Genomic DNA, 9,935 nt, shown 5'->3' on the forward strand with positions numbered 1-9,935 from the left:
ACTAAAATTTAGACGGTCCACGCTGACCACTCTAGGAGAGGAGCGGCTTTGGGGGCGGAGTCCTCCGGTATCGGTGGAGGTAGACCTGCATTCTGGCAGTTTCCAGCCTGGAAGGAGATGTGCTCTGTATAATGCTTTCCTGAGCTGCATTAGGCAAAAAGAGTAGGGAAGTGCATTTATTTGTTCACCAGATTTGAGGACGTCACCTAGTCTGGCGTGGCCTGGGGGCTGCTTTTTCTTTTTCTTTTTCTTTTTTTGCTCATGAGTTAGTAGAAGTAAATGAGGACTTAACTGTGAACATCTATTAGGAATAAGATGTATGTAGAACAGTATTTGAGGTCAACAAGGAGGTGTTCTCAAAACTCTTGAAAATAAAAACTATCCTGACAATTTAGTTGGAGGTCAGTGCAGAGTGGATCGAGCCAGAAAAAAAGCTTTACTCTAGCCAGACCAAGGCTATACTGAGTGTAATATTACACACCTAAAACAGGAATATCTCAATCAGGAATTAGGAAGAAAAGCCTAGGAAGTAAATAAATATATGGCAGTGTCTTGGTCCAAAGAGGAACCTCTGGGCAGGTGCAAAACCTATTTGGTTATTGCAGTGGAGAAAATTATGAACCTATACCAAAGGATAAGGAGCTCTGGTGGCGCAGTGCATATGGCATTTGGCTGCTAAACAGAAGGCTGGCAGTTCAAACCCACAAGCTGCTGCGTGGGAGGAAGATGAGGCAATCTACTTCTGTAAAGATTTACAACAGTGGAAACTATGGGGGTCGCTATGAACAGAAACCAACTCCATGGCAGTGGGTTTGGTTTGGTTTTGGGATGTCAAAATGTAATGTGACTCCATTAAATATTTGGATCATAAAACTAAATTTTATATTCTATTCTTTTTTTAAAAAATAAGTTACGAATTTTGGAATCCTCAAAAGTTTTTCTACAAGGAGGAAATACCCTGGCCAAATGAAATGACTAGCCATTTCCCTTGACAATTATCTTTTTCATTGTAAAGTACACTGGTATTTTGACCTTTGTGCATGTGTATATGAACATAATTAAGCATTTCTGGTCCTGTAAGACAAGGGTCAGACCCAGAACTGAGTGAATCTACCAAGGTAAATGCCACTCTGAGACCTCATGGCCCACCAGCTTTTTAACACCCCAACTTTGCAACACCTTCCATGCACTTTTCCACGTAAGTATGTCCATATACAGATAAGAGACCAAAACACTGAAGATTGGAGGATCTTTGTAACTCATTTTTATTTTTATTATCCTCTTTCATTACTAGTGAAACCCTTAAAGTAAACAGAGCTCACGCTTTTCTTGAGTACAACAAAAAAAGCAAGAGTAGGAAAGACTTAATACCACTCTTGGAAAAAGAAAAAACTCAGGGAGAGGGGGTGAGTTATGGCACTCTGTAAAAAGTAAAGCAGATTTCTGTTGCCTTTGAAAGAAAAAGGAAACACTGAAACTGACCTGATTCTGAAAAATAATGTTATGTGCTATGAAGTCAGACCTACTCATAGCGACCCTTCCTTGGGTTTCCGAGGCGTTCTTACTACAGAAGTAGATTGCCCAACATTGCTTCCCAGGAGTGGCTGGTAGGTTTGAACCGCAGTGTTCTGGTTAGCAGTCAAATGCCTTAGGCACTATGCTACCAGAACCCCTCTGAAAAATAATAGTGGGTCCTAACCTTTTCAAGACCAAATTATTTTCTGCTTTTAATTTTTTGTTGAAACCATGGCATGGAAGGCATTTTGAATGAAATGAAAAACTTTTGGAGGTAATACGGATTTTTAAGCAATTAGTGAGATACATATGCCTGAGGGGTCTCTGGTGCTGGGGTTAGTGGGATGAAGCCTGTTTCTTCAGATTTATGCAATTATGCAGGCTCCTACTAGATGAATGCACACACTAAAAGTGGGATAGTGGCGTCCCAGTAAATCCCAGAGGCAGAAAATGTAGTGGGCACTGTATGTCCCCTAGGTCATGAAAGAGTTAAAATGGTTTCTCAATCATTAACAGGAACAGTATAGAAAGAGAAAAGGGCTAAGGAGAAAATCTTGCAAATACCTACCTAACGGACTTAGAGGAGGAAACACTGGTCAAGGAAGGAGAAAGTTTTAAAAAGTATTAATAGACAATATCCAAAGATGAATAGTCTTGAGAATGGTTTTAGAAAAGGCTTTGGATTTGTTAACTAAGAAGGATGTTGGCTTTTTTTTTTTTTCCTTGTATTTAAAATTTATTAAATTTAAAGTGATATTTTAATCACTTTAAAATGGGAGCTCTGGTAGCATAGTGCCTAAGGCTCTTGACTGCTAATCAGAAGGCTGGTGGTTCAAGCCCACCAGCCACTCCTTGGAAGGAAGGTTGGCAATCTACTTCTATAGTGATACCGCCCTGGAAATCCATGGAGGGGTCACTATGAGTCAGGTCCAAGTTGATGGCACATAACAACAAATAATTTTAATGATATTTTAAATTTGAAATAGACAAAACATTCTCATAGTTAAAAAATCAAAAAGTGTAAAAGGATATACTACATTATATTGGAGGTACCAGCCCTTGCAAAAAGACAAGAAAAGAAGTGTATAAGAATTGGAAAGAAATACTGCTTAAACCTATTATTTGGAGAAAGTATCATAGTATATATGAAAATTAAAAATGACCTATAAACTAATAGTAAAAATTAAGTGAATTTAGCAGAGTTGCTGGTTACAAAGTATATAAAAATGTATTGCATTTCTGTTACTAACACTAAACAGAAAATGGTTTTAAGAAAGTGATGGCATGTACAAATGCATCAAAAATATCAAATTCCTAGTGGATTAGTTACCTATGACTGCTGCTTGAATTTTTTTTACAAGGATCAGTACAAGGCTGGCCCCTGTGAGGCAGAGATTAAAGATGTACCAAATGTCCAACTTTTCAAACTGTAGCACTCCATCTTCTCTAATATCAACAACAACTCCTCTTCTCAGTACTCTCCCTCCTGTCTTAGGATTCTGTATTTTGCTATAATGTCTCACAGAACTCACAAACTGCCAAGGAAATGGCTCATGCAGTGGTGGAGGCTGGCAAGTCCCAAATCCTTGGGTTAGGCATCAATCTGGATTCTCACTCCCATGGTTGCAGGGGCTAACAACCCATACCAGCAGGTCCGATGACTGGTTGCTGTCTAAAGTCCAGGGATAACATGTTGACAAACCAAATGCAGGATCTAGAGCAAGAGAGTGAACTTTGCCAGAACATTCACATAAATACCCTCAAGGAAACTAAGGTGACTACTTGAGTCACACCTTCCCGCAAGGCGGGGACTCAAGATAAATCCCACCGTAATTCTGTTTCATCAACACATCGGATAACTCACCCTAAGATGGGACCATAACCACAGGCATAGAGGCTAAGATTTATAATTCATCACAAAAAACAGAACTATGGCTAGAAGGACCATATTAAGCAATTCACTGCACGACAGAAAATAGCATGGGAAATGCAAAGAACTTGAATCAAAGTGTTATTTCAGGTAGTAGTGTAGTGCCTATGGCAGTTGACTTCTAACCAGAAGGCTGGTGGTTCAAACCCACCAGCTACTCCTTGGAAGGAAGGTTGGGCAATCTACTTCCGTAGTGATACCACCTTGGAAACCCAGGGAGGGGTCGCTATGAGTCAGGTCTGATTCCACGGCACATAACAACAACAACGTATAGTTTCATATTACTAGAATATAAAGTGAACTCAGAATTAAGCTGGAGGTGTAGGTAAGGGCTGAACTACATAAAGCCTTTTATAGCTTTAAGCAATTTACCCTGTAGATAATGGAAAAGGATCGGAGGGATCAAAGTAGGAGAGTGATTTTTATCAAATTGGTATTTTAGGTGGAAATAGAATTTGGCAAAGAAATCAATTAGAAGACTATTAAAGTACTTCAGAAATGATGAGGCCAGTGATAGTCTACTAGGGCAATGATAGCAAGACTAGAGATAGGAACAGATACAAATACTTAGTTGCCATCATTAGCAGAAAGGAACCCTGGTGGTGTTGGTTAAGGCATTTGGCTACTAACCAAAAGGTCAGTGGTTCAAACCTACCAGCTGTTTGACAGGAGAAAGATGGGGCAGGCTGCTTCCCTAAATACAGCCTTGGAAACTACAAGACATTTGCACTTTGTCCTATGGGGTCACAATGAGTCGGAATTGACTTGTCAACAGTGGGTTTTATAATTAGCACAATCTGGACATTGATTAAATATGGGAAGTAAAAGGGAAAGGAGGAGTCTAGCTGATGATAGGTAATTAGTTTCCTGTGACTGCCCTAACAAAGTACCGCAAACTAGGTGACTTAAAACAATAGAAGTTTGTTGTTTCACTGTTCTGCATGCTAGAAATCCAAAATTAAGGTGTTGCCAGGGCCATGCTCAACCTTCTCGTGGTTCCTGGCAATCAGTGTTCCTTGCTTATAGATGCATCACTTCAATCTCAGCTTCTGTCTTCACAAGGCCATCTTCCCTCCATGTCTCTTTCTGTCTCTTCTCTTCTTTTATAAAGACACTATTCATATTGGATTAGGGCCCACTCTACTCTAATGTGACCTCTGTTAACTAATAGCATCTTCAAACGCCCTATTTCCAAATAAGGTCACATCATAGGCACCAGGGGTTAGGGATTATGCCTCAATATAAAGAAAACAAAAATCCTCACAACTGGACCAATGAGCAGCATCACAGTAAATGGAGAGAAGATTGAGGTTGTCAAAGAATTCACATTGCTTGGTTCTACAATTGATGCCAATGGAAGCAGCAGTCAGGACATTAGAAGACGTGTAGCATTGGGAAAGTCAACTGCAAAGGAACTGTTTCAAGTGCTGAGGAGCAAGGATATCTCCTTGAGGACTAAGGTGCACCTGACACAAGCCATGATATTTCCAATCGCCTCGTATGCTTGTAAGAGCTGGACAATGAATAGGGAAGACCAAAGAAGAATTGATGCTTTTGAGTTGTGGTGCTGGCGAAGAATGCTGAAAGTACCATGGAGTGCTAAAAGAACTAACAGATCTGTCCTGGAGGAAGTGCACCCAAAATGCTCTTCAGAAGCAAGGATGGCCAGACTTCACCTCACCTATTTTGGTCATGTTGTCAGAGGGACCATTCCCTGGAGAAGGATGTCATGCTTGGTAGGGTGGAGGGTGGACAAAAGAGGGGGAGGCCTTCAACGAGATGGATTGACATTGTGGCTGTGATGATGGGCTCAAGTATAGTAGGGATCATGGAGCTGGCGCAGGATTGGACAGTGTTTCGTTCTGCTGTGCGTGGGGTTGCTATGAGTTGGAAACGACTCGACGGCACCTAACAGCAACAACGGGTTAGGATTTCAGTGTCAACAACTGTGAGCTGGTGAATACTGAAGACTTACCAATTTGGAGGACAAGGAGGGTGATTTCATTTCTAGATATTTTGGGTACTCCATGAGGAGATAGCCAGCATGCAGGTGGGTACATAATTAAGACAAGGACTGAAGAGAGAAATTTGTTAATTGTTGAATGCAGTTAACTGAGTTCATGAGACCTAACTAGATTACACAGGAAGAGCATGTAAAATGAGAGCTACAATGAGCAGAGAATGAAAAATAGTGGTACAGTAACATTGAAGGGCCAAAAAGAAGAAAAGAAATCCATGAAATAGACTGCAAAGATATAAATAAAACTCAAAAAACCAAACTCACTGCCATCGAGTCAGATCCAACTCAGCGACCCCTCTTTGGGTTTCTGAGGCCGTATCACTACAGAAGTAGATTGCCCAACCCTCCCTCCGAGCTCTCTGTCAATGTATACCTATTTATGGGTGTAGTCCCATTTACTTTCCCACTCCTGTTAGTTTGCATGTCTGTCTATGTAGCCACTTGTAGATTATTGTTACTACTATTATTGCAGGTTGTGTATTTAATGGTATTTCCTTTTTTTGCTTTTAACTCTTCTGCTCCTCCCAATGTCTTCCTTTGCCTTGATCATGTTGTGCTGACCTCACCCTTATTGTATATTACCTTTCCTTTCACCCTAGTTAGTATGTGTCTACTCAGAGATTTACTCCCTCTTCTCTTCCTACCCTTAGTAACCTTCAAAGAATGTTCTTCTTTGTGAGTAAACCTTTTCTTGACTTTTTTATGGTAATGGTCTCATACAATATCTGTCCTCTTTGATTGATTAATTTTACTCAGCATATGTCCTCCAGGTTCATCCATGTTATGAGGTGTTTCACAAATATATCCATGAATATTGTGGAGCATCAGGAGGCAAAGTTCTGTCGACCTCTTAGCCATGACCAAACACCTCGAGGGAATGAGTTGCTGGACATGGGGGCAAAGGGAAATAGTCACAGAGGACATCAAGATCAGTTGGGATAACATAATCCACAAAGACAGTGTTCTGCATCTTACTATGATAAGTAGCAATTAGGGTCTTAAAAGCTTGCGAGCAGCCATCTAAAGTACAACTATTGGTCTCTCTCCATCTGGAGCTAAGAAGAGTGAGGAAAAACAAAGATGTAAGGAAACAATTAGTCCAAGGGACTGCTAGAGCAAGCGAACTCCAGCCTCTATGACCCTGAGACCAGAAGAACTAGATGGTGCCAGCTACCATTGCCAACTGTTCTTAAAGGGATCACAGTCTTGGATAGAGTGGAAGAAAAACATAGAACAAAACTCTCAAAATCATAAAAGACGAGGCTTACTGGTCAGATAGAAACTGGTGGAACCCCCGCCACCACCACCAGACTATGGCCATGTCCTTCATGCTGGGAACTAAACTTAAGCCGCACCTCCACCCCTCCCCACCATGGGTATGCACTCCTTAGAACAATCAATCATAGATCAAAAGGGCAGCATATGCCCAGGGATAAAGCAAGAAGGCAGGCAAGGATGGGAAAGATGAAGGGAAATGGTAAACACAGGAAGGAAGTGGGGAGATGGCTGATACACTGTGGGGATTGCATGTGTGAAAAATAAAGGAATTATTTTCTGCAGTAAAAGAATTTTCCATCTGTATTTTTTAATGTTACTGCTGTTTTGATTTTCAGCCTTTAAAATTAATACACACACATATAATGGAATATATGTGACCTCTTTTTTTTCATTTTTTTAAAATTATTTATTATGATTTGGGTGAAGATTTACAGAGCAAATTCACTTTCCATACAGCAGTTCTATATGTGACCTCTTAAGAAAATGAACCATACCTATTTTTGCCAATATAGAATAGTGCTGAAGATACTTTTAAGTGAGAAAGTAACTGTGTAAATAGTTCATACAGCATTCATGTGTGTATATATATATGTATATATATATATATATGTTTATATATATATAGTCCCTTTTAAACTTATATATAAATATTTGTAGCTGCCCATACATGCTTAGAAGGAGCTGTGGTAGTGTAATGGTTAAGGTATTTGGCTGCTAACCAAAAGATCAGTGGTTCAAACCCACCAACCACTCTAGAATAAAGATGAGGCAGTCTCCTTCTGTAACAATTTATAGCCTTGGAGGCCTATCAAGTCAATGGCAGTGAGTTTGGTTTTTTGGATACATGCTTAGAATATTTCTGAAAGGTTACTTAAGACTGGCTTATCTCTGAGTAGGAATTGTCAAGAGTCTGGAATGGAGGGGGAATTTTATCTTCCCATGTATTCCTGCACGGTTGGACTCCTCTCATGCATATATTACTATTTTAAGAAAATAAATGTTTAGAGTTAACTGATAGACAACACAGAGGTAATTATAGTTACAAAATAAATAATACTAAAATAATGTGAAAGTAAAAGTATAACTAACAGAAGTTAGGATTTAGAATGGAAAAAGAAAAAATGGAAAGTGGGTAGGGGTGTAAGTATCCTCATTTTATAAAAGAAAAAAAAGTAAGGTGGGTAATAATACACCTTGGTCACTACCTACACCAGGCACATAGGAAGGACCTCAGCAGACTGTTTTATTTGTAATATCCAGGCTTATAATGATTTTCTTCATGACACTGATTTTGCTGAAGAGTTTTTTTTCCTCTTTGCTTCTTCTCCTTTTTCATTATAACTTTAGAAGTGTGGGTCCCATGATAGTATTAACTTTTAACAGGAGTTGGGTAGTGCTGTGCAGCTTGGCCAGGAGACTGCCTAACAGTGAGCTAGCTCATGTTGGGCCCAATCTGTCTGCTGGTGGCATTTCATAGTAGATCTTAATGTAAGGAAAGGGAGCTTTTTGTTTTAAAACCACTGATACCAAAAAAAACCCAACCAACCAAACAAACAAAAAAACCATGTATGTGAAGAGCTGAAAGGAATTACAGAGGTCTGATAGCCCTCTGGAATATTTACTATTTCTAAAGCTAGTTTTAAACCTCCAAGTAAACTTATATAGAGATGGGAAACTGTATCATAAAGTAGTTTGAAACCCATCTTAAATTATTCACTACAGATGAGTATGTAAGCACAAATAAGTGTATCTTACCTTGCTTAGTGGGTACTCTGTCCCTGTCAGGGAGTGTACATTTGAAAAGAAGCTTTGATTAGGTAGAAAGATGCTGTAGGTTTGAAAGAGAGATGTACTTAGAAGCATACTTGCCATACTTAGTAGCAGAATATTTAATGTGATGAAAAACATGTGAAATTGTTCACTACAGATTGGTCACTAGGCACAAGTAAGCCCATGCTTATCTTGCTTATTGGGTAATCCAATACTGGCCTCTTCCATCTCATCCATTCCCTTTTCCCAGAATGTAACTTTGCCCTTGTGAGCTAAGATGGCTGCCAGAACGTCAATGATCATAATCATACAGCATGCAGCAAGACAGAAGAAAGGTAGAAGGGACCCTTCCCTCTCTTTTGAGGAGATTTTGTTAGTACCACATACCGCTTATTTTAATGTATCAATGGCCAGAACTAGTCACATATCTCACTGAACTCCAGAGGAGTCTAGGAATACCATTGTGCCTAGCGAAAAATCAGGGTTCCGCTGCTAGACATGAAAGAAGTGAGTGCTGAGAGATAACTAGCAATCTCAGTCACAGAAGCTCTTTAAATACTTGAAATAGCAATCATATGCCAGTTAAGCTTTTTGTTTTTCAAATTAGACATCATTATTCCCTTTGACAAATCTTCACTAATACTGTTTTCAGATCCTTCACCTTTTTGATTGTCCTATGATTATACCCTAGTTTGTCCTTAAAAGGACCCCTCCACAATTTTGTGAGGTCTGATTGGTGCAAAATCAATTAGAAATATTTTGGCCCCATTTTTCTGCATCATACTTTTATTAATCCATCCTAAAATTAGCTCTCGGCAGCAACTGCACATGGTTTTACTAAATTTGGAGTCAACTACATCCTCTGGGGTCTTTTTTTTACATCTGTTTTTATTTAGCCTGGTTACTCCCCACTTATACTCCAGCAGAGTTTTGTTTTGTTTTTCTTTTACCTTTTCCCCAAAAGTGAGTTTAAATGTAATGCTGTTTATTATCCAGCAACACACAAGTCACCACATTATGACAAACTGGCATATGAGTGAGGGCTACAGTCAGGCATTGACAGAGAACTACCAGAAATTCAAGCTGGATTCAGAAGAGGACATGAAAGGAGACCATTGCTGATGTCAGATGGATCTTGGGTAAAAGCAAGGAATACCAGAAAGATATTTACCTGTGTTTTATTGACTACACAAAGGCATTAGGCTGTGTGGATCATAACAAATTATAGATAGCATTGGGAAGAATGGGAATTCCAAAACTCTCCACTGTGCTCACGAGGAACCTGTACATAGGTCAAGAGGCAGTCATTTGAGCAGAACAAGGGATATTGCATGGTTTAGAATCAGGAAAGGTATGCATCAAGGTTGTATCCTTTTGTTTTCCTGACTTTTTCAATCAAGAAGCTGAACTATATGTAGAAGA

Source organism: Orycteropus afer, unplaced genomic scaffold (assembly GCF_000298275.1).
Source record: "Orycteropus afer afer isolate SDZICR_OR568_19922 unplaced genomic scaffold, OryAfe1.0 scaffold00013, whole genome shotgun sequence".
In the NCBI taxonomy this organism is placed as follows: domain Eukaryota; kingdom Metazoa; phylum Chordata; class Mammalia; order Tubulidentata; family Orycteropodidae; genus Orycteropus; species Orycteropus afer.